At 43.1% G+C, this 26,092-nt stretch overlaps 1 protein-coding gene across 4 annotated transcripts in view; it reads right to left on the bottom strand.

The window, feature by feature from the left end:
* Positions 1-26,092, bottom strand: part of FAM81A (family with sequence similarity 81 member A) — a 123,211-nt gene that overhangs the window by 75,780 nt on the left and 21,339 nt on the right. Inside the window, exons 1-2 of one of the 4 annotated variants that reach the window (XM_009429245.5) lie at positions 9,441-9,535; positions 8,659-8,699 (exon numbers count right to left, since the gene is read on the bottom strand). The exons of 1 other annotated variant lie outside the window; for it this stretch is intronic. The gene's annotated coding sequence lies outside the window, so the exon portion shown is untranslated. Of the gene's footprint in view, positions 1-8,658; positions 8,700-9,092; positions 9,225-9,440; positions 9,616-26,092 lie in introns of those variants that run through there. 2 more of the 4 variants (XM_510450.7, XM_009429246.5) reach the window with 2 other exon arrangements.

The following is a 26,092-nucleotide window of genomic DNA, read 5'->3' as shown; positions in this document are numbered from 1 at the left end:
TCTCTGTGGTGTGGATAGTTGTTATCTGGCTAAATCATGTGCTTTGGTAAAAGAAGGAGGAAGAGGGCTGTGCAACTGAGGTCAGGATGCCTAATTTCCCAAGCCAATGTATCTAGATTGTCAAGGCCAAAGGAAAGACCAATGCTAATAGCAGGAGCTTTCCACAAATTAACCACACTGTCCCAATTGAGGAAGTGCCTCCAAATTATGTGCAAAGGAAATGAAAACAGTGCAAATAAGTACACTCTGTCTCCTTCATAGGCAGCTCATCTCTCCCCACTCCTGACCAGAATTTTTTAGAACAGCTGAGCAGTCCTTGGAAGAAATATACTGGGCTAGCACATTGAGGAACGCACATGGCATTATGGTTGTGAGGCCGATCTGGGGAAAGCTGGGTAAGTCATCGAGGTCTTACACGGTCTCTAAGACATTAGGCATCCTTACACCAAAATATCTGTCCTTAGGCCAACAGCAGATATAGCTTACCTGACACATCTTGACATTTTTTCAACTGTACATTACCTCAGCAACCCAGAAATCCTACAACCATCTTGGAGAGGGTGAGGCAAGGATTCTAGGACTAGAAGTATTAGTATAGTCATATCTTTTAAAATAGTGGAAAGAAATAAACTGAAATGTAAATAGTGGCACTGGGTACATTTTTATTCTGCTTTTCCTTATTTTCAAAATACTTTAACAAGTGTGCTATTTTCACAATTACACAAATTTAAATAAAACCTTCTTGAAGAAAAGAATGAACCAGTGAATGACAATAACAACAAAAAGCATAAATTGCTCATTTACAGCTACCAAAACCAAGAAACAAGCCTGATTCTGGGCTTTAAAGACTATGGTTTAGTTAAAAGAAGTTTGCTATCAATTTTTACTTTCGTTTCCTTGTGGGCACAGAACAAGGCTTGAGGCTGGTGCTCTCATCAAAGCTGGGGCTGAAGCCTGGATCGCCTGTGCATCAGGGAATCAGCATGTTGTACAGGTCCAGTGATTCTGGAGTGATGCCAGCACAGTATTTCAAAAACTCGAGGTTCCAGGAAAACTGCAAGTCCCTCCATGGGGTCCCAGAGCAGATATTTTCAATGCTCTTTGTGAAATGGCCTTGAGTCCACTTAGCAAGACTTGCATTCTTTCCCCTCCATTCTATCACATTCATAAAGGGAATTCTGTTGGAGGTAGAAGGGTGAGGGGTGATGTGTTTCTGACCCACAAAGGTGAACTTTAGAATGCTTACAACATTTGACAGTGCTCTTCCAGCCAGTGCAGAGATTTCTGCATAACTGAAGGGAGGCGGTCAATCTGCAATACACACATGGCCTCTGTCAGATCCAGACAGATTTACAGACAGACCTCTAGAACCCAATGACTGGTCTCTGATGTTCAATCCACTCTCCACAGCTTAGAATGATGTTAACATTTTTAGGAGAACCCTTGCAAAAACAGATTGGTTTTTGTTCTCCTCTATTAATAACAGCTATTTTGAAATGCTATTTAAATCTTCTATTGTTATTTGAACCTTTCTGGATTATGTCTCCCCAGCTGAGCTGCCGTAGGGCAGCGGAAACCACATCCTACATGAACCTGTAATCTCCACGAAGCCTAACATGGCGCCTCTTCACGGACACTCATACATATTTGTTCATTCACCTTTTTGTTTTTCTAATTTGGGAAGACCCACTGTTTTCATTGTTGAGTTGCTCTACCCAAATGACATATCAATTGCTGACTGAAGGTGCCCTTCCAGCTGTGAGCTCGGCGGAAGGCTGGAGGTCACCCTGCAGTGGGCCCGGGTACTCACAACAAAAAAGAAGTCATTACTTTTAGGGTGTTTTATTATGATCAACAGCAATATTTGGCAACTTTTCTTTCTAGCATTAGAAAAGATACATTACCAAATGTTAAAAAAGGAACCTGCCAAGTGCAACAGCTAGAAGAGAAAAAATATTATTAAAAGCCCATGTAAACTCTCTACCTACTAAACTAGCAAGGGAAAGCACGATTCTGTGTGCTCTCATACAGACAGAATGCTGGTGGTGACTTTTGGTTCTACCCTCTATAAATCGCTGGCTGAAAAGCTAAGAATTTAGGCTTAGAAGAAAGATCCAGTCTCCAGTCTATGCCCTTTTTCTCACACTCAGAGAGAGGAGGCTGGACTTCTCTGCTTAATATGGGAGTCTTTTACTCTTTTACGTGGAGTAACGACTTGAGTACAGCACATTAATTTTATAACTATTTTAGGAGCAGGGGAGGACTCTTGAGTTTTTCCAGAGATAATTAAAAATGGGGGAAAAAAGAAACCTGAAATAAACAAAAAACAAGCTGAAGCCACCAGGGGTTTCTGAATAACATCTTCCCGGTTCAACAATTTTAAGAATTCCATAATGCGAAAGCAACCCCCACACATTCTCTCCCACATAAACATGCTTTTTTATTTAAGCCACACTCAGCGACGGCAGCACAATGTCTTGCCTGCACTTCTGTAGTTGCTTCATCCAGATAGAATGTCTTCTTCACAAACGCGTTCTGAAGTGGGGCAGGGGGTGACAACCAGTCAGCAAACGCAGACACCTTCAGGGAGGAAGACTGAAGTTCCCAGTAAGCTCAGCAGCTCGCCACCCGGAAATCTGAGTTTTCACCACACTGAAATCTGACTTCCAACCTCAAGTACCAATGTTCCCTTGGTAGCAACTGAAAATTTTAGGCTTTTTGATATTTATCAACCAGCACATTCCTAGTAATTTTCCTGGTGTACCAGAAAGAGGTAATTATGTTCCTTCCGATAAACCATTTTATTATCACTGATAGCTACATTTTTAAAATAACAAGAACCACTGAGCTATGGAAGGAGTCGATAAAAGACCACCAAGGCATAAAAAGCAATTGGGTTTTCTCTTTTTGCAAAAATCACCTGCTTTTATATGGAAAAACTCATGGAACATAAAACCACATCCAATAAGTCAAAAAATAAAATAAAACAGTCAATAGGGAGAGGGAGGACAGTAGAAGAGTTACTAAGAGAGAGTAACAGACAGAAAGAGCGAAATACGGGAGGAGGGAAACAGTGAGTAGAGTGGGGAGGCAGTGCTGAAGGACAGCAGAGGAGAGAGAGGAGGCCAGACAGCCAGAGGAGGCAGGTGGCTCCAGGGCTCCCAGGGAGGAAGGGAGCAGAGAAACTACTCCTCTCACATTCAGCTGCTCATTTGGCATGTGAAGAACTAGATGGGCCATTTTTAATATGCTATGTTAGTTTCTCTACTCTTTTTTTAAAAAATCAAATATGCTCTTTCTTTGTCTTGACACATACACACGACGTTAAGATGTCATCAGGGAAGAATCATTTTTTCCACTTACAACATGAAAATGCCTTCTCAAATTATCCACGGTTTTACTAAAAAGATCCTATTTTGAGCCAACACCCACCTGACTCTTCGGGTAAGGCATGGGTCTCACATCCACCATCGCACACCACGTGCTAGCAGACAGCTCCATGGTTATTCTGTGCACTTGCTTAATGATTTCATCAAATAATTTAGTCCAGTCAACAAATATTCATTGAGCCTCTACAGTGCTGAACAAGACACAGCCCCCACGCTGCAGGAACTCCCATTATGCAGGGAAATAACACTAGCAAGCCACCGTGCAAGAATGGAGGGGCTGGTCAGTGCCACTGGGCAGAAGGCAGGATCAGTTTGAACTGGGCCATCAGGAAAAGCACTTGAGGAGCAGGCATTTGAGTCTGATATTCAAAGGGGTAAATGATGTGAATTCAGAGCAGCATGAGAAGGGGTGGAGACGGGGCAAAGCAGAGAAAATGCTGATTGGTGAGGACTATGGGACTCTTGGGTTCCTGTTGCTAAGCAGCGGCCAATTAGGCTGGAACAGTCGATTGAGGCCAGTGTGCACAGGCCTTCACTCCACAACTGCCCCAAACAGGAGAGAGACAGTAGGCACAGAAAGGAAAGGACGAATGGAGGGAGACTGTGCAGGGGACACCTCAACTTGACTCAATGACTGTCTGGATGTGGGAGTGCAAGGAACAGAAAGTCAGAATAACCCCAGGTGTTCAAGCTCTGGTTACAGAGAAGAGGATGATGGCACTAACGTCATCAAGGAATGCACTGAAAGGGACACACTCCACTACTCATGAGAAACATCAGACAAGGCCAAGCTACAGGGCATTCTACTACATAACTGACCTGCACCCTTCAAACGTGTCAAGGTTCACGAGAGACAGAATGACTGGGAAACGGTCCCAGATTAGAGGAAATGAAAGAGGCATGACAACGAATGTAACACATCCTGGACTGGATCCTGGACCAGAAAACATCTTTTTTTTAAAAGATCTTTTTGGCCAGGTGCAGTGGCTCATACCCATAATCCCAGCACTTTGGGAGGCCAAGGCAGGCAGATCACCTGAGGTCAGGAGTTCAAGACCAGCCTGGCCAACGTGGTGAAACCCTGTCTCTACAAAATTACAAAAGTTAGCCAGGCATGATGGTGGGTGCCTGTAATCCCAGCTACTCGGGAGGCTGAGGCAGGAGAATTGCTTGAACCAGGGAGGCGGAGGCTGCAGTGAGCCGAGATCGTGTCATTGCGTTCCGCCCTGGGCAACCAAGCAAGACTCCATCTCAAAAAGAAAATAAAACAATAAAGATCTTTTTTTCTCCTCTTTTGCCATGAAGGACATTATTAGGTCAATAGCTGACACATGAATAAGGCCTGTTGATTAGATAATAGCTCTTAATGCTAATTTTCTGATTTTGGCACTTATACAAGAAAATGTCCTTTTTAAAAGGAAATATACATGAGTATTTAGGTGGACAAAGGTGTATCATGTCTACAACTCACTCTAAAATGGTTCAGGGAAAATGACAACATATGCACTTGTGTGTGTGTATACATATGTGTGTGCATACATATGTGTGTGAATAAACACACAGATACACAGACACAGAGAGAGAGAATGAGAGAATATGATAGAGCGAGAAAGGTATAACAAGTGTGGTAAAAATTAATATTTAGAGAATTTGGTTGAAAGGTATGTTGGGAATTATTTTAATTATTGCGACTTTTCTTTTTTTTTTTTTTTTTTTTGAGAGACGGAGTCTCGCTCTGTCGCCCAGGCTGGAGTGCAGTGGCGCGATCTCGGCTCACTGCAACCTCCACCTCCTGGGTTCAAGCAATTCTCCTGCCTCAGTCTCCTGAGTAGCTGGGATTACAGGCGCTCACCACCATGCCCAGCTAATTTTTGTATTTTTTTAGTAGAGACGGGGTTTCACTATATGTTAGCCAGGCTGGTCTGGAACTCCTGACCTCAGGTGATACACCCGCCTTGGCCTCCCAAAGTGCTGGGATTACAAGCATGAGCCACTGTACCTGGCCAGTTATTGCAACTTTTCTATAAATTTGAATTATTCAAAGTAAAAGGTTTAAAAAGGGGAAAAATGATTACAGAAGCCAGGAAGACAAGGTAGAGACAAAGCAGTCAGGCTTCTGAGTATTACATTCTGAGTGAAATGTGGGCAACAGCTCAGGGCCCAAAATATAGATTTGAAGTACCTGGGGGCCCTGGGTAAACAGGGTTAAAAGTGGGGCTCTAAGGTCAGACTGGTGGAGTCCCTTTCCCAGGTCTGCTCCTTGAAAGCAGTGTTTTCTTTAAGTTATTCAAATCTCCCTCCATTTCAATTTCTGCACCTACATAACGGGAGTAATCAGAGTCTCTGCCTCACAGAGTTGGAGTGAGGATTAGAGGAAGTAGTACAAGTGGGCGAGGGCGCCCAGTGAGGCGCAGGGAAAGTGCCCAGTGCTCTTTAAATACTACTGCGGGCTCAGAGGTGAGGCTGGGGCAGGGGGAAGGGAGGAGGAAAAGGAAAGGAAAGACCAAGGACAGGATCTCACAGCATCCCCGTGTCTACATGCCAGGAAGAAAAAGGAAGCAAATGAGGTTCGAGTGGGCCTGGACAACCAGTGTCATGGAGACAGGGAGAGAGAGAGGCGCAAAGGGCTGACTGCTGCCAGGAGACGCAGGGCAGGGACCAAGGAAGGGAAAGCCAGGGCAAAGGCCTCAGATCTGCAGCCAGGACACCTATGCCAGAGCCCTCTGAGGAAGCAGTTTCAACAGAAAGATGAGGGTGAAACCAGAATAGGTGAGTGGACAAAGAAGAGAACCTGAGGACAGTTCAACAGAGCAGCAGGGTCAAAAACAGTGCTGCCCCATACGATAGCCATTGGCCCTATGTGACTACTTCAATTGGATTTAAGTTAGTTTAGAATTTACTAAAATGGAAAACTTGGTTCCTCAGTCATACTAGCCACACTTCGTGTGCTTAAGAGCCACATGTGGGCAGTGACTACCATACGGGACAGTGCAGATATAAAATATTTTTCTCACCGCAGAAAATTCTATTGGACAGAGCGAGGACCCCACCAGAGTTTCTTATGGGAAGGATGACCCATATGGTGGAGTAAGGGTTGGGGCAGAGTAGGGAAGGACCAAAGACACTGGACAAGAGGAATAACAAATGCAGCCAGTTCCCAAAAGAGGTGAGAAGGAAGGAATCAAGTCCAGAGAATGAAGAGTGTGGATTGCATGTGGATTAACCTTGGGGAAGGGACTTGTAGACATTTTCTTCCTTTGAGAAAGACGAAATAAAGAAGGACAAAGAGAGGAAGAGAAAGATGCTTGGGGGCCTTGAGGAAGGTAAAGTGGGAATTTATCAGGTGAAATTAGAGCCAACGTAAATTTTCAATGGAACCTGTCCAAAGGTCTTTGTGACTTCCTCCTAGATAATGTGGCAGGCTGGGAGAAGAATAAGCAGGCAAGTGGGGGTGATTTTGGATTGAGGACTGAAATATAAGAAGCCCAACACATTGAAACAAAGGATTCTGGGATCCCAGACAGAATGGAAATGGCCAGCAACTTACATGCCCCAAGTGGAGAAACAGAGTCACAGAAGGGCTGAAGGATTGGAACAGCAAGTGCTTAAGGGACCAGGGTCCTCAGCGATGGTTAAAATCCAGAGCAGTATGTGGGTAGTATCAGCTAAGTAGGCTGAAGTCCGAGTTCAAGATCTCAAAGGTTTAGTCTTGTTCAAGACTGAACAAGTCCAAGATGTTAGTTGAAGCAAAGTGGAAACTGAGGCTACTGGGATAGATGTTGAGGAACTTCAAGGTCAAAGAATTAAGAGAGCTTCAACACAAAACCCAAAGTCACTGGCAAGAGACAAAGCAGAGAAGAGAATGAAGCTGGCTGCTCACGTTTTTTGTTTGTTTATCACTTTTTTGGGGCATCAAGTGAAGAGATCCCCACTGTACCTGGGTGTACATCAGAATTGCCCAGAGAGTTCTGTTCCTTCTCTTCATCGTCTCCTGCTGCTCCTCCTTTTGGGGTTTGTTTTTAAAGTAGGGATTTTTAGGTCTTACTCCCCCACCCTGCCCCAGCCCCCAATGATTCTAATTTGGTATATCTGAGAGAGTGTAAAGACCAAGTTTTTCAAAATGTCCCAGGTGATTCTGAGGAGCCCCCAGGTTTGGGAAGCACTGGACCAGAAGATAAGAAGGAGGGTAGGGGCACAAGCAGATAGCACTACCTTCCGAGAGGAGACTTGGTTGGTGATGGTGCATTGGTTTGGAGGCAGCACTAAGGAGAAGCGGAAGAGCATCCCTACTCTGGTGAGACGGCGGGGGACACTAGAGAAGGCTCTTCTGCGGGAAGTTGTTCGCTCAGGATCTGGTGCTCGGGAGAGAAGGTGAGTTCAGCTACAGAAAAAATGAAAATGCAAGAGTGTGGCTGCAGGATACAAGAAACAAGACATTGAAAGCCAGGTCGGAGTGACACAGCCTAGTGGCCTGCAGAGAGAGGAGGCTGAATAATGCGCTAATAAGGTTTCCAAGCACCATGTAGTGTGGCTCATTAAATGGTTGGTAGGGCTTCATGGTTGAATTCCTGGGCACTAAGGATTTTTCTATCCGTATGCTATCAGATTTCTAACATGTAACACATTAAAGGTTATTAAGCCCTCAGGTAAACAAGCTTGCAGAAGCTTATTCATTAGCATTGGAAACTGTGTCTTCCCAACCCACGTTCTTATACAGATGAAATCAGATTCGAATGAAAATCAAGGGTAGCTTTAAGTAGAAAGTCAGAAGGGGCAACCAGGGGTACCTGTGAGAGGGTACTTCCTCCATTCCCCTCCGTGGAAGAGGGAAGTTTATAGACAGTGGATATGGAAGGGGGCCTAAGTGTCCTTTTTAGTATCAGTCAACGCTAAAAATATTATAAGTGCCACGGAACCCACCCCCCGCAACACACACACACACACATACACACACGCGCATTCAGTGACAGGGCCCAGAAGGCAGATATAATGTGCAAATCTGGGGATGGTTCTCAATAAAGAATATATTTACTCTACAAACCTCTTATTTTAAAAGCAAGTTGCAAATGTTTGCCCTTGCTTCTGAGAGAGCTGCACTTTTGTGGATTCGAATCATTCTAGCATTATTTCTGGTTACTCCTATGAAATAATTTCTAACACTGCCGTACGCAGACTTTGAGCTGAGGACGAGAGCGCACGCGCACACACGCACACACACACGCGCGCACACACACACATAAACCTCGTGCACATTGAAGAAATGACTCACTTAATTTGCTGCTGCCTGCCACGATTGGGTTTTGATTTTACCTGTTCAAATACAAAGTTTCCTATTAGATTAACTACAGGAAAGAAGAACTTAGGAGCATTAATCCTGATTTTGTTCATGTCTTTAGGGCACCTAAGAGGTTTTAACCTGTGCATCTTAAGAAGCCATTCTCCGGACCACCGACTGCTTGCTCCATAATCTTCCAGACAACGATAACATTTCTTACCACTTTAGGAGCCAATTAATGGAAACCCCTCCTAGAATAAACATGGTTAAGCTTTGCATCTCCGGTACCTGCAGAACCGTACTTTAGGGCTCTTTCTCAGCTCGCAGTAGGATGGCACAACAGCATTCTGGAACTGCAAAGACCCCCTAGCCTCTCGTTTGAAAGATGAGAAAAAGCGAAGGGGCGGAAGAGCAGATGGTTAACCTACCCAAGGTCACTCACTCTGAGTAGTGGGTCGGCTGACTCGCCTTTACCCCTGGCAATCCGTGCACCACCCCAGCTCCCCCAAACAGTCCCTCCGGGCGTCGGTTGGTTCGCTAGCATGCAGCCCCCGCGAAAATGCAACGCCAGTTGCGCTCTGTGCCCAACTTCAGCCCTTCGCGTCACATGCAGTTAACCCTCTAGCCCGCGGCATGTCACATGGGCCACGCGCAGCTCTCTCTACCCCACGCCTATCTCCTGAGAGGCTGCCCCAAGGTCACCGGCCGTCCCAGAGAGCTCCCGCCGCCCAGCCCCAGAGGCCGCCCGGCCGGGGTTCCCAGAGCGCGGCACTCACCGGCGCGGGGGGTGGGCGCGCCGCGGCTGCCCATATCCTCGCCGGCGCGGCTGGGTGCGGCGGCCGCTGGCGCTGGCTGAGCAGGGCGCCCGGCTGCGGGCCCGCGCCGCGGGGAGCGCCGTCCAATCAGCGCGCGCCTGCCGCCTGGCCCGGCGCGCGGCCCGGCCGGGTTCGCGGCTCCCGGGGGGCGCGAGCCGCCGCGCGCCGCCCGAGCCGCTTCCGGGCGCGTTGCCTGGACGCGGTTGCCGTGGCAGCCCGAGCTGGAGGCTTTCCCCGCGCACCCGCGCCCAGCCTGGCGGCGCCGCCCCTCCTCCCTCCTCGTTCCCACACCCAAAATAGCCTCTGCTCGTCGCTGCTGTTTCCCACAGAGCTCGCATCCAAGCGCCTTGGAGTTGGCGGGCGGGGATTTCGCTCATTGGAAAATAAATCCTGTTGTAGGGATGGTGGATTTGGAGAGGTGTTGAAATGGTGCCTGACGGAGATCATAGCCATGGTGGTGGCATTGCAATTCTCTCCAGAGCCCCAATATACCTTATTTACTAAACCGCTTTCCCACAAAAATAGTTCTCTCCCCCGCCCCACCTCAAATTGGGGAGAAGTTATTTGATTAGGCCACGGTGACGCCCCACCTGTGCAGGTGAACGAACCCTCCGGGGCTGCCATGTGTCATTTACTGAATCGCCTTGACACCTGCAGTTGGGACCCAGGATCGTGTCTCATCGCAGCAGACACGACGAGAAGAAGAACCCCGAACACCCCTCCTCTTCCCAGCCCTTTCTTCTCCCGTCAGCTTCATCCCCTCCCAGCGCGTCCTGGCTCTTTCCACCTTCCTCTCGATTTTGGATTCTCATCAGGACGCACAAGCCCATTCACTCATAATTGTGCTTCCTCTCGGTGGGCAGGATTTCAGCGGAGTTGCGGGGGACACGACCTTTGCCTCATCTGGTTCGTGCCTCCTTCGCAGATACTGGTACTTACCCAGCACAGGGGCTCCTGTCTGTCTCCCCCACCCCGCCCCAGCCTGAGCCCTTCCAACCCAGGGGAAGGAGCCCGACATGGTAGAAGAGCCCGAACTGTGGATTCGGCTGAGCGGTTTTGGAATTCTCTCTCCGGCAGGATTATTATTTAGGGGCTATTAGTATTAAGGACTGTTATTTGTGTGTGATCTTTGAAATATTTGTGGGTATTCTGCGACTGTTGCCTCACCAGTAAAACGGGCTAATACCTTCCACAAAGCGCTAACGCATCTGTAACATTCATTCAGCCAACAGTATCTATTGGATGGCTGCCAAGTGCTAGAAACTATGCTTAGCCCTGAGACACAATGGTGAAGATGAAAAAGAGACACATCACTTTCTGAACCCACAGAGCTTAGAGCCTGACGAGCATTCATCAAATAATCACAGACACATGTTAACACTGCCGTTGTGACCAGGAGAGTAATGGCCTTGAGTCTTGTGATGTGTAGATCTGATCTAACAGCATCTCTTTAGTGCTGCAAAAGCTCAATGATTATTCTTTCCTTTCTCGGTTAGATTCCCACTGCCTGGTGCATGGTATGTACTAGGTAAATACATATTGAATTGGATCCTATGTCATGGTGATGACACTGTCACTCTGCTTCCCAGTGACCTTCTGGCTGTAACTGGCCACAACATCTGGAAAGGTGTGCATGTGTTAGCAGAAAGTACCCATTCAAACCTAGAGTCCATCACCAAGAGTCTAGAAAAAGGTTCAAAATATTTCTTGCCTGTCTCCATCGGGGTTCCTTTCAGTGCATATGGAGAGCACCTCAGATGGACACATAATGTCCCCTCTGTCTTGTTTCTTCCTCTTCTTATTACTCTACCCTTTCACTGCCCACCCCAATACTGACCCTACTCCCTCTACTACTTGAGGTGCCAGAGCCTCAAGGCACCCATTCCTGGCTTCCTAGGAGAGTGATAGTAGATCCTAATATTCCTCAGAATGGAACACCTATAAAACAGAGGAAGTGCCTTCTTACTTCTGGCCATCAAAACCGAACTTTGATTTTTCATTTGCTGCAAGACTCCCTCACTCTCAAAGGTAGGGAAGGAGAGGACCTGGAAGGTGAGGGGCTCTTGCCATATGTAGGCACCTTCTATTTAGGCTGACTTTCATTTCCTTTTTAAAAATCATAACAGTTAGCAAATAAGACAAATAATTGTATTAATAATTATTTCAAAACATGAATTTCTCAATAAGAACCGGGCTTTCAAAGTGGTCTTGAATCAGGCCCATGACTTCCCACTTCTTATCTATCTTTTTTCTTAAGTGATTTGTTTTGAATCCCAAGGGGACAAAATTTAATGCACAATGATTAAGCCTACACTAGTTTCTTTCCAACTCTTTCCCTATTTTTGTAGGCTAAATTGCAACGAAATATCCATTTTTTCCAGAATCACTTTGATTGTAACTCATTACAGGAGATGGAGATTTTCTTGCATTACTTCAATTAAAAAGCCATGATTTATCACAAATTATTTTATGCTGCAAGGATTACCAAAAAAATTATCAAAGAGAACAATTCTATATACTTGATGGCTGTAATACTATTTACAAAGCAGTCATTTAAATACAAATAATTTGTTCAGTATATTATGCTAGACACCATGGAAATTCATTTTTCTTCTTTCTTTTGAGACAGAGTCTCACTCTGTCAGTGACCCAGGCTAGAATGCAGAGGCTCTCGATCTTGGCTCACTGCAACCTCTGCCTCCTGGGTTCAGGTGATTCTCCTGTCTCAGCTTCCCGAGTAGCTGGGACTACAGACGTACGCCACCATGCCCAGCTAACTTTTTTATTTTTAGTAGAGAGGGGGTTTTGCCATGTTGGCCAGGCTGGTCTCAAACTCCTGACCTCAGGTGATCCGCCGGCCTCGACATCCCCAGGTGCTGGGATTACAGGTGTGAACCACTGCACCCAGTCCACTGTGGGAATTTTTTTGTTTTGCTTTGTTTGTTTGCTTGTTTGTTTGAGACGGAGTCTTGCTCTGTCGCCAGGCTGGAGTGCAGTGGCGTGATCTCGGCTCACTGCAACCTCTGCCTCCCGGGTTCAAGCAATTCTCCCGCCTCAGCCTCCCGAGGAGCTGGGACTACAAACATGCGCCACCACGCCCAGCTAATTTTTGTATTTTTAGTAGAGATGGGGTCTTGTCATGTTGGCCAGGATGGCCTCCATCTCTTAACCTCGTGATCCACCTGCCTCAGCCTCCCAAAGTGCTGGGATTACAGGCATAAGCCACCAAGCCCGGCTGAAATTGTTTAAGTGATTTATTCCACGGCTGAGCTCTGGTTCTACTTTTGTCTCTGCACTGCCATTAGTCATGAAGATGAGATACACACGACATCTATAAGGATAGTAAGTAGGCTCCTCTAGGTAGGTAGAGGTCAAGGGCTTGTGTAGGTCAACGTGGTGTTTATAAGAAGGCTGGAAAGCAGTTGGGCCAAGGCTGTGGTGAGTTTCAGATGGATAAAGAGTTAGCACTTTGTTTTGTCCGCAGCAATTCTCAACCGTGGTTTGTCGAGATCCATTGGGAGGAGTGTTACACGTTGTTCATTCTCAATAATAGAGTGCCAAAGAATTTGACCACAAGCAACAGTCATATGTAGGAACCAGGAGGAGAAAGAAGGTTCCCACAGGGAGCAATGAGGAAGACCCAGAGATGTAAGAGTGAGGACAGTGTCAGAGAAGACACAGATGAGAAGGCTCAAGGGCAGAAAGTTTCCAGGGGACAAGTCCTGCAGAAAGCCAAGAAAATTTAGTGAATAGAAAGTCACTGGTGACCCTCAGGAGTGTTTTTTAGTTATCAGATTGCTGTGGGTTAAGAAAAGACTGGATGCTGTAGAAACACAAGAAAGGTGTAGGTCACTCTTTAGAGAAGTTCGGCAGTGTAAAGAAGGTGAGAAATAATATCCATAGAGATCTGTAGTGCCCAGTGGATGTTTTTAAGATAAGGGAAAATAGTCTCTGCATATTTATATACAGTTGTAGGGCTGCAGACAAGGAGAGCACAATGCATCGTTTTGCACTGAGTAACTCAATCTAAATTCTACCATTCCTTTCATTATTGCCATATCCATTTTCCTTTTCAAAAATGTTTCATCGGGCCAGTTACGGTGCCTCACACCTGTAATCCCAGCACTTTGGGAGGCCTAGATGGGCAGATAGCTTAAGGCTAGGAGTTCGAGACCAGCCTGGCCAACATGGCGAAACCCGTCTCTACTAAAAATGCAAAAGCTAGCCGGACATGGTGGCAGGTGCCTGTAATCCCAGCTACTCGGGACACTGAGACACGAGAATTTTTCAAACCTGGGAGGCAGAGGGTGTAGTGAGCCTAGATCGCGCCACTGTACTTCAGCCTGGGCGACAGAGTGAGACTCAAAAGGTCCCAAAGGTATTATGTCTCAAAAATAAAATGTTTCACCGAATAAGAGAAATCTTACATTGAACAAAGGTGGGGTTCAGACCTTGGGACATTATTCTGTGAATAACCAACTAAAAACTTGGGTTAATAACCAATTAACACAATACGTCACTCTTTATGGCTGTTCTTTATTGGTTTCTTTGTTGCTAATAGTAAAATAGAATTAAGAAAATTCCTTTTTTCCTCTTTTTTTAATAGAAATTATAGATTTTTCATACGTTTTGAATAAACTACAATTGGCTGTGTTGTTTTTGCTAATAATTTTTCTTCATGTATAGGCTCATTCTCTCAAATATTATGTTTTGCTTATGAATTCATTGGTGGCTAATCCATCTCGCAATAATGTTTTTGAAGTAGTTATGCCTAAAGTACAACCAGCAGAGAAAGCACAAAATATTGAGAAGATCCTTTTAATAGTGTTTACGTCTTAACTTAGATAATTGCAGTTGTACATAACAGGGAAAGTTCAGCCTCAGGGTGTATTTATATAGCATACAAGTGAGCCCTCAACATAACACTTTCAAGAGTGAAATCTGAAATAAAGAAGTCTTTCTACAAAGAGTTTGTGGCCAGAAATCCTAAAATAGCCTTATAATAAAACTGATTTATCCAAAACCCAGTTCAGAGGCAAGAAAAGCAATGGAAAATTCTATTGCACATTGATTTTGAAACAATTCTTCTTTCCAACAATTCTCAGGAAATAGACATATATATATATATATATATATATATATATATATATATGCACACACACACACATATATAGTCTTCAGGCTGTTCTGAAGTTTGATACCACTTTGGCTCGGTTCAATCTAGTTCAGCAAACATTCATGGCCTACCTTACATTAGCCAGTCATGACACCACAGTTTAGACAATGAAACCTCACATAAGCTGACACTCTTGTTTTGGCTTCTTTGTCAAGTAATACATTATCGGACAGTTGTTCTCATAGGTTGAATTAAAAGACAACTTGAACTTCTGTTCAACAACAAAAAAGAAATGACAATACCCATCACATGAGGTTGTGGTATACAGTGCCATAGCAAGACATATTGAAGCCAGGCAAAGAAAATTAGGAATACTGACCCTGTCCTTATTGAAATTTTTCATTTTTTTATTAATCATGGATGTTTTGCATCAATTTCGTTGTTTGTTTTTTTTTTGAGATGGAGTTTTGCTCTTGTTGCTCAGGCTGGAGTGCAATGGTGCAATCTTGGCTCACTGTAATCTCCACCTCCCGGGTTCAAGAAATTCTCCTTCCTCAGCCTCCCGAGTAGCTGGGATTACAGGCGCGTGCCACCACACCTGGCTAATTTTTGTAATTTTTAGTAGAGTCAGGGTTTCACCATGTTGGTCAGGCTGGTCCTGAACGCCTGACCTCATGATCCATCCACCTCGGCCTCCCAAAGTGCTGGGATTACAGGCGTGAGTCACTGCACCCGGCCCAATTTTGATTTTTTTTTTTTTTTTTTTTTTTTTTTTTGAGACAGAGTCTCGCTCTGTGCCCAGGCTGGAGCGCAGTGGCGCGATCTTGGCTCACTGCAAATTCCACCTCCCGAGTTCACGCCATTCTCCTGCTTCAGCCTCCCGAGTAGCTGGGACTACAGGCGCCCACCACCATGCCCAGCTAATTTTTTGTATTTTTTTTTTTTAATAGAGACGGGGTTTCACCGTGTTAGTGAGGATGGTCTCGATCTCCTGACCTCGTGATCTGCCCACCTCAGCCTCCCAAAGTGCTGGGATTACAGGCGTGAGCCACCATGCCCGGCCTGATTTTTTAAATATTGCATTAAAATACTATTTATCTTGATCATTGAGTTTGCCTTAAATGTCGCACCTTAAATTTGGCCTCACTCACCTCCCCTCAGCCCTGGCCCTGTTGCAATCATAGCCAATGTTTATGTCAGGCCCTGTGCTAAATGCTTACTTGTAGTACTTTATTTCTTTTTTGCAACAGCTTATGAATAAACTTAGGCTTAGAGGTATTATGTAACTTGTCCAAGGTCCCAAAGCTATTAAGTTCTAGAGCTAGAATTTGAACTTGGGCCCCTCTGATGTCACAGCTGTGCCTTGTAGGTACCAGGTGCAAGATTGCCGCATAAAAACCAAATGAGACTGAGGAGGAAAAATGCCTTACAAACTTCAGTAGGTAAAGTGTATGGCACAGTGAGAACTAAATAAATGTTGTTTTCATTCCCCTGTCTTCCCCAAGGACAGCACATATCAAAGAATGTGAATAGTAACTTATAAAAATTTATTTTGAGGGAGCAAATTAATTTTAACATTATCTCTGATTTCTTACACCTTCACCTCAGGTCTGCACTAGCAAAGGAGTGAAGATTCATGTACTTACCCAGATAAATCCAATCAAATAATTGTTAGTTTAAAATACACAGAGCCAAACATGTTTTGGGATTTGAGCATCTTCTTAATTAATTAAACTGAAACGAGTGCTTTATGAGTACATGCCTGCCAGGTAAAGGCATATAGAGTGATGCAGTGTTTAAAAATTGTAATTAATAGACAATACATAGCCTGTACTTAAAGTAAAATAAAATTAAAGAAAAAAGAAAAATAACAAAGATAAATTAATATTATGCAGTTGTTTTTAAAGAGACAAATAGGTATAATCGTCTTTGTTTTCCCTCCCATATTTGAATACACTTAAATCATTTTCCTGCACACACACAGGTTTCCCAAGGCAATGTGAATGGGTTGCAGGATTCTCTACCAGGCACTGGAGCCCCACATAGTCACGTAGTAGGTTTTCATCACTGTAGAGTCAGGAAACAGCTTTTTCTTCCCCTGGGAAACATAAATAATAAAATTGACATTTTCTTTCTCCCCTTAAGGGGATTCATACTTTAAAGGTGCTGGAAACTATCTGTATGTTCTTGGGCAAGTTATTTAAGCTCTCTTTGACTTTCTTTGGGGAAGATGTACCCCAAGGTAATATCAAAGGAACCATGGCAGGTGCCCATAATCCCAGCTACTGGGGCGGTTGAGGCCAGAGGATCACTTAGCCCAGGAATTCGAGACCAGCCTGGGCAACATAGTAAGACTCTGTCTCAAAAAAAAAAAAAAAAAAAAAAAAGGCTGGGTACAGTGGCTCACGCCTGTAATCCCAGCACTGTGGGAGGCCAAGGCAGGCGGATCATGAGGTCAGGAGTTCGAGACCAGCCTGACCAACATGGTGAAACCCCAACTCTACTAAAAATACAAAAATTAGCTGGGCATGGTGGCACGTGCCTGTAATCCCAGCTACTCAGGAGGCTGAGGCAGGAGAATCGCTTGAACCCAGGAGGCAGAGGTTGCAGTGAACTGAGATTGCGCCACTGCACTCCAGCCTGGGTGACAAAGCGAGACTCCATCTCAAAAAAAAGAAAAAAAAAAGATAATAGCAAAGGGAATTGTTAGGACTATGACAAAAGAAAGCCCCAAGAGTGAAAGAGTGATGTCCAGCAGGTCTGATGGAAAACAGTCACTGCAGACTGGGTTAAGTAGTGCCCTCACCTGTAAAATGAAGATAATATAGTGCCTACCTCATCAGGTTCAAATGGAGATCAAAGGCACCAATTCATATAAAGAGCTTAGAATAACATCTTAGTTATTATTTATATTATTTATTATGTTTAACATACACATTTCTTTACTAATGTCTCCCAAGACTCAGTCAGAAGAGTAAAGATTTAATTAATATTGGTTCAACTATTATGTCCTACACAGGGAGACAGAGTTTGTTAATTAATCTGGTTAACTCATTCCATATAATATTACTGCTATTGCTTGGTTTGGAACAATTCTAAGAATCCTTCTGGTCCCAGCCACACTCCAAACCATCTCTTTTCCTTACATGTAGTTTTCAACGTCATAGTCAAATGTACATGCAGCTCCTAATCTCCTGCATCATTTTGGGGTGTACCTAATACAAATTCCAAGGTCTGTCTTCTTCTAAAGCAATGAGTGACATTGTCACAGTGTGGTTTCTACCTTGTATTTATCTGAATCCTTCCTGCCCCACTGACATGACTGAACCAAATTAGGTACCAAATGAAGCCCTTAAAAAGGGGAATAGGGCTCACACCTGTAATCCCAGCACTTTGGGAGGCCAAGGCAGGTGGATCACCTGAGGTCAGGAGCTCAAGACCAGCCTGGCTAACACGGTGAAACCCCATCTCTACTAAAAATACAAAAAACTAGCCGGGCATGGTGGCATATGCCTGTAATCCCAGCTACACAGGAGGCTGAGGCAGGAGAATTGCTTGAACCCGGGAGGCGGAGGTTGGACTGAGCTGAGATTGTACCACTGCACTCCAGCTTGGGTGACAGAGCAAGACTCCATCTCAAAAAAAAAAAAAAAAAAAAAAAGGGAAATAGGTCTGTGTATTTGGTGCCACAGGAAGGGTGGAAGTGACATAACTGTCCTATCCTCCCCATCCCCCTGCTGGTTGAAATCATTCTTTCTCCCAGTGAAAATCTCTGAGGATAAATGTGGCTGGCAATGGCTGAGGAGTCCGTGATCACCACCACCAGACAATTATCTGGCCCTTGCTTTCAGCTGTTTAGTTTATTTTTCTTTTTTATTGTTTTGGTTTATTCTCATGAATGGTAAAGTAAAATTACAAAGCATACCCAGAACAAAGAAGACTCACACCTCCCTAGTCCTACTACCTGGCCTGGACTCAACCCTCTAAGACTCTTCTCCACCTGCCTGCCCTGTTCTCAGCATCAGGAGTGCACCTATTCCTAACTAGGACTTCTGCCTACATCTATTACATCAGAAATTAGGGCTTAAATTTCCCTGGCTTATTTTATCCCAAATCCAGAGAGAAAAATAAAGGTCTAATTGATACTGATTCAACTACTTTATTTTACACATGGAGATAAAATTTTCTAATTACAGTACTTAAAAGTCAAAACATTATTTTTAAAATAAATCCCAGTGATATATGCAAAGTTATTGCTAATTCATTGCAAGTTTAAAGCCCAAATATACCTAATACTAACTTTAACATAATCAATTTGACTCTTGTTTTTCCAAGCAAGAGTCAACCCTTTTTCCAAGGGGAGATAATAGTGGTATATGTAGGAACATTTCCACAGGAGATATCAGCTTTCCTTTTATTAAGTTTAGAGAGGAACAATTCTAAGTAAAACTTAAAAAAATCTTCAACACAGATTTTTTTTATAGGCAATACAGAAGGACAGGATGACCAATAAGGGTGCTCAGAGTAAAACTCCTAAAGTTGCACAAGTTGTAGAAGAAAATTTCTTATAATGAAAGGACATGAGTATCTAGATTGAACAGAACTACCAGAAACCTGGCAAAGTAAACGAAAAAAAGATTCATACCAAGACAACTGACTTTGAAATTTCAGAACACAAAGATAAAAACAAAATCCAAAATTTTCCAGACACTAAATATCACATACAAAGAATTAGGAATCCGAATAACATCAGTTTTCCCAATATTAGCAGTTGAAGAAAGAATAGTACCTTTAAAATCCTGAGGGAAACTTATTTCCATTCAAGAATTCTACACCCAGCTAAACTATCCATCAAGGCTGAGAGCAGAATAAAATATTTTCGTGTATTTCAGTTCACAACAATGTACCTCATATGCACCCTTTCTCAGGAATCCACTGAGAAATATTTTCTAGGTATGAGAAAGTAGATCAAAAAGGAGTAGATGGGAGGGGTGTGGTGGCTCACGCCTGTAATCCCAGCACTTTGAGAGGCGGAGGCAGGCAGATCACTTGTGCTCAGGAGTTCGAGATCAGCCTGGCCAACATGGCAAAACCCCATCTCTACTAAAAATACAAAAATTAGCTTGGCATGGTGGCCTGCGCCTCTAATTCCAGCTACTTGGGAGGTTGAGGCATGAGAATAGCTTGAATTTGGGAGGCAGAAGTTGCAATGAGCCGAGATTGTACCACTGCATTCCACCCTGGGTGACAGAGTGAGACACTATCTCAAAAAAAAAAAAAAAAAAAAAAAGGAGTAGACATGGATCTAGGTAGTAGAAGATGCACCTCAAGGTAATATGAAAGGAACCATGGCAGGTGCCTATAATCCCAGCTACTGGGGAGGCTGAGGCCTGAGAAGCACTTGAGCCCAGGAATTTGAGACCAGCCTGAGCAACATAGTAAGACTCTGTCTCAAAATAATAATAATAATAATAATAATAATAATAATATCAAAGAGAATTCTCAGGACTAAGAAAAGCCCCAAGAGTGATGTCAAGCAGGTCTGATGGAGAGCAATCACTGCAGATTGGATTAAGTAGAGCACTCATCTGACAAGGAATTAATAATCACAATATGTAAGGAATGCAACCAACTCTATAGGAAAAATATCTAATAATCCAATTTAAAATGGACAAAAGATCTGAATAGACATTTCTCACAAGAAGACATAGAAATGGCAAACAGGTATATGAAAAGGTGCTCAACATCACTGATCATCAGAGAAACACAAATCAAAACTACAGTGAGACATCATCTCACCCGAGTTAAAACGGCTTTTATCCTAAAAGGCAATAACAAACGCTGGCAAAGATGTGCAGAAGAGGGAATCCTCGTACACTGTTGGTAGAAATGTAAATTAGCACAGCCACTATGGAGAACAGTTTGGAAGTTCTTCAAAAATCTAAAAATAGAGCTATCATATGACCCAGCAGTTTCACTGCCAGATACATACCCAAAAGAAAGGAAATCAGTATATCGAAGAGATATCTGCACTCTTATGTTTATCACAGCACTATTCACAATAACAAAAATTTGGAAGCAACCTAAGTGTATTCAGCAGATGAATGGATAAAGAAAATATGGTACCTATACATAATGGAATACTATTTAGCCATAAAAAAGAATGAGATCCTGTCATTTACAACAACATGGATGGAACTGGAGGTCATTATGTTAAGTAAAATAAAACAGGCACAGAAAGACAAACTTTGCATGTTCTCACTCATTTGTGGGAGCTAAAAATTAAAACAATTGAACTCATGGAGATAGAGGGTAGAATGGCAGTTACCAGATGCTAGGAAGGAGAGTGGGGCCTAGGGGGGCAGTGTGGCTGGTTAATGAGTATTAAAAAAACAGAATAAATAAGATCTAGTATTTCATAGCACAACAGGGTAACTTTTGCTATCAACAGGTCAATAATCATTTAATTGCACATTTAAAAATAGCTAAAAGAGGCGAGGCATGGTGGCTCAAGCCTGTAATCCCAGCACTTCGGGAGGCTGAGACAAGCAAATCACTTGAGGTCAGGAGTTTAAGACCAGCCTGGCCAACATGGAGAAACCCCGTCTCTACTAAAAATACAAAAATTAGCTGGGCTTGGTGGCATGCACCTGTAATCCCAGCTGCTCAGGAGGCTGAAGCAGGAGAATCACTTGAACCCAGGAGGCGGAGGCTGCAGTGAGCCGAGATCAGGCCACTGCACTCCAGCCTGGGTGACAGAGTGAGACTCGGTGCTCCCAAAAATAAAAAATAAAATAAAATAAAACCAAGAAGTAGAGCACTATAGGGAGGTCACTCCCAGGCAAATGGGAGAAAGAAACAGAAACAGATTGTCTGATATGTTTGATCTTAGTGAAGGGAATTACAGTTCTGTCAGAAAGCTTATAGATGAACTAGTGATATGTGCATAAAAAACTAATAGCCCAAGAAAAGGCAATGCTTAATGCTAAGAGTTAAAAGAAATGAGTTGAATCATACTTGACTCAGCTGTGAACAATAGTTATAATGTAAATATGTTACTGAGTGTTGGTTTAATGAAAGATTGCTATGTCACTCTATTGAGAAGCTTAGGGGGGAAGTGTATGTGGCAGAGGTATGTCGAGGCGTGTTGGAGAACTAAATCCTCACCTTCCTTAGTAGGAAGTGACTAGATAATGTCTAACAGTAAAAGATGAAGAAACATCAGTATAAGCAAGTTTGATTTTATAAACTGAGTACATGTATTTCTTTGTTTGTTTGTTTGGGTATTTTTGAGACAGAGTTTCGCTCTTGTTGCCCAGCCTGGAGTACAGTGGCGCAATCTCAGTTCATCGCAACCTCTGCCTCCTGGGTTCAAGCGATTCTCCTGCCTCAGCCTCCCAGTAGCTGGGATTACAGGAGTGCGCAACCACGCCTGGCTAATTTTGTATTTTTAGTAGAGAAGTAGAGACGGGGTTTCTTCATGTTGGTCAGGCTGGTCTCGAACTCCCAACCTCAGGTGATCCGGCCACCTCAGTCTCCCAAAGTGCTAGGATTACAGGCAAGAGCCACCACACCCGGCCAGTACATGTATTTCTTAGAGCCAAATTTTTTTTTTTTAATCCAGAGTTAGGAGAAATAAATTATAGAATATTTTTAAAGTACTTGTACCTATTATTTTGAAATTCTTCTGGTTATTTCTTTAAGAGTCTTACTGCCTTTATTCCCAGGATGTAATTTCTGTATTTCTGTTTTGGAGACAATTCAAAAAGTGTGGTTAGCAAACCACAATTCTTCCACTTTAGAATGGCATTATGAAGCCTTTTTTAGAGGACTTAAGACTAATTTAAAAACTAATTTTGTTCAAAAGAACATAAACTCATTGACTGCATAGCAAATTGTTCCAAATATATTTTAATAACTTTCTGACCAAAATCAGAAGATGACTTTTAAGTTCAGTTTGAGCCCATTAAAAATAGAATAGTCAGCTGGGTGCAGTGGCTCATGCCTGTAAACCCAATAGGAGGCCAAGACAGGAGGATCGCCTGAGGCCAGGAGTTCAAGACAAGCCTGGGCAGCATAGTGAGACCCCCATCTCTACAAAATAAAATAATTATCCAGTCATGGTGATGCAGGCCTGTAGTCCCACCTACTCGGGAGGCTGAGGCAGGAGGCTCACTTAAGCCTGGGAGGTTGAAGCTGCAGTGAGCTATGATCATGCCACTGTACTCCAGTATAAGCAACAGAGTGAGATCCTGTCTCAAAAACAAACAAATAAACAAATAAAAGAATAGCCAAGGCAAAGCCTATTTTACTAAAACAAAAATATTTTCCAGATAGAGTATTCATTTAAAGTACGATTTTTCTGTGTGTAACAGTAATAATACTTTATAAAGCAATAAAAAAGAAAAAAACTATTTTAGCAATTTTTAAATAAGGCTTATGAATAACAGAAGGTCAGGGGCCTTTTTCATTAACTCAGATAATTAAAATAATTATCTGATGAACACATATTACATGAATTGTAATGAAAAAGAAGGACTCCAAGATTCAAAGACTTGCATTCAAATTCTGGCTTCATCTCTCACCAAGTGGGTGATTTGGGGTAAGTCATTTTATTTGTTTGAGCCTCAATTTCTTCATCCATCAAGCACCTAGACTGTATCAGGCACTATTATAGGCACAGGGACACAGTAGTCATTGCGTGGTCTATGCCCTCATGGAGCTTACATTCTAAGGGGAAAAATTATCCCAACACTTTGGGAGGTTGAGGCAGGAGGATCTCTTGAGACCAGGAGTTTGAGACCAGCCTAGTCAACATAGCAAGACCCCATCTCTATACAATAAAATTAAAATTAAAATTAAATAAAAGAGGGAAAAAGAGGAGTACCAGAGGAGAATGTATGTTGAAGTTTGAAAGTTGCAGTAAATAGTTTTGGTTGTATTTGATATAAGCCATGGAATGGTTTAAGCAGAGGAGTAACTGATCTGATTTACTCTGGTGGCTGTTTTGAGAATGAATTACGAGGGCATAAGAGAAGAAAGAGAAAGTAGAGAAACCAGTTTTAAGGCTATTGTAGTAGTGAGGTATGACAGTGGCTTGGATTACAATGACTGCAGAGGAAATAGATATAGACACGGTGGACTGACTTTGACTAGAATGCAGAGGTAGAGTTCAGCGAACTTGTGATGCAGGAAAAGAGGAAAGAGAAATCAAGAATTTTTTCTGGCTTTTCTTCTATAACATAAGCAAATAGGTAAATAATGATGCCATTTATGAAATGGAGAACTCTGTGGGAAAAGCAGGTTCAGTGGTGGATATGGAGAGCTTAGTTTTGGACTTGTCAAGTATGTAATGCCTACCAACCTCTAGGAAAAAACATCAAGATGGCAGCTGGAGCTGTGAGTCTGAAGTTTTGGGGAGAATTTGAGCAGAAGCCATCCTTTGATTAGCATTAGTATACAGGAGATACATAAAGCCCTGTGATTGGATGAGATTATCTAGGGAAGATGTGCACATGGGGAAATGTATGGGGTTCAGAATGAAGCCCTGGGCCAGAGAAGGAAGAACCAGATGCCAGAAATCAAGAACCAAGAACCAAGGAAGGAGACTGAGAAGAAAGAGCCTTCATAGTTGAAAGAAAACCAGGAGAGTGTGGTAACACAGAAGACAAAAGAAGAGTTTCAAGGAGGGTATGAACCCTCTGGTCAGCTGGGTCAAAGGCTGCTGAAAAGTTCCAAAAGGTATAGCCCAAAAAGTGAGTGATGAACGTGGCAACAAGGAGGTCACTGGTGACCTTAATGAGGGCAGTTTGGGTGCAATGGTGGGGACAGAATCTCTACTGGAGTGGGCTAAGGAAAAGATGGGAGGTGAAAGAGAATGTAGTGACCACAGGCAATGCTTTCAAGAAGTTCCGCAGTGAAAGGAGCAGACAAATGGGAAGGTAGCCAGAAAGAAATGATGTGGGGTCAAGAGAAGTTGTTTCGTTTTTTTAAAAAATGGAAAATGTTAGCGTAGGTTTCCTTTCAGATAGGAATGATCCAGTAAAGGAAGAGAAATCAGTGATATAAGAGAGAGGCAGTAATAGTTATAAATCATGTTTAAAAATCCTGACCCGTGAGTAATTAAATACAAGTCTCTTACATTATATGAAAAACTTTCAGCATGAAATCTCCTTAATTGTGAATGGTTCTATAAAAATTTCTGTATTTTGTTAGCTTCTCATTCCTTATTTCCAAATATTTAACCTTGAGTTTATGTGTATCCATTTTATTGCTTCCTAAGAGTTTACGTTTCTCCATAATTCCCTTTTGTCACATATAATAAGTCTGTGTCCACAAGAAACGTTATTGTGCTGTGATTTAGAGGTCAAGTCTTGGAGTCAGATTGACTTGGATTAAATCTCAGCTCAGCCAAGTGATAACTCTGTGACCTTGGGAAAAGTTTGCTAAAATCTCTGAGCTGCAGTGTCCTTTTCTATCAAAAGTTAATAATAATACTCATTTCAGACCAGGCACGATGGCTCACGCCTGTAATCACAGCACTTTGGGAGGCCGAGGCAGGTGGATCACGAGGTGAGGAGATCGAGACCATCCTGGCTAACAGGGTGAAACCCCGTCTCTACTAAAAATACAAAAAATTAGCCAGGCGTGTTGGTGGGCGCCTGTAGTCCCAAGCTGCTAGGGAGGCTGAGGCAGGAGAATGGCGTGAACTTGGGAGGCGGAGCTTGCAGTGAGCCGAGATCGTGCCACTGCACTCCAGCCTGGGCGACAATGCGAGACTCCGTCTTAAAAAAATAAAAATAAAAAAATAAAAAATAATAATAATACCTATTTCATTAGGTTGTTGTGAGGATTGGAAAAGAAAATATATACAAAGTCTCTCACATGTAGTAAGCATTCCATAAATAACAGCTGTTACTATCATTAATATCATTATTCCATAGGCAAGTAAAAAAGCAAAGTGAAAAAATATTCATACAGTTAAGAAATTTACCATTTAAAACTTAAATTAACTTGTGAATTCAATAAATGACAGAAATTTCTTATGAACCACTCAAGTAATCTTTAACTTTACTTTCATGCAGATTTCATTTAACTATGCTTTAAATGCTTTGAAACTAGATAGAGGTGGCTGGGCATGTGGCTCACGCCTGTAATCCCAGCACTTTGGGAGGCTGAGACAGACAGATCATGAGGTCAGGAGATTGAGACCATCCTGGTTAACACAGTGAAACCCCGTCTCTACTAAAAATCCAAAAAATTAGCTGAGCGTGGTGGCAGGCACCTGTAGTCCCAGCTACTTGGGAGGCTGAGGCAGGAGAATGGCATGAACCCGGGAGGCGGAGGTTGCAGTGAGCTGAGATCACACCACTGCACTCCAGCCTGGGTGACAGAGCGAGACTCCACCTCAAAAAATAAATAAATAAAATAAAATAAAAAGAAAGAAACTAGATAGAGGTGTGAACATACAAAACACCCCTGAATAGAACACTTTGTT

This window comes from Pan troglodytes, chromosome 16 (genome assembly GCF_028858775.2).
Source record: "Pan troglodytes isolate AG18354 chromosome 16, NHGRI_mPanTro3-v2.0_pri, whole genome shotgun sequence".
NCBI lineage: Eukaryota > Metazoa > Chordata > Mammalia > Primates > Hominidae > Pan > Pan troglodytes.
This window is presented reverse-complemented; position numbering and strand designations above follow the sequence as displayed.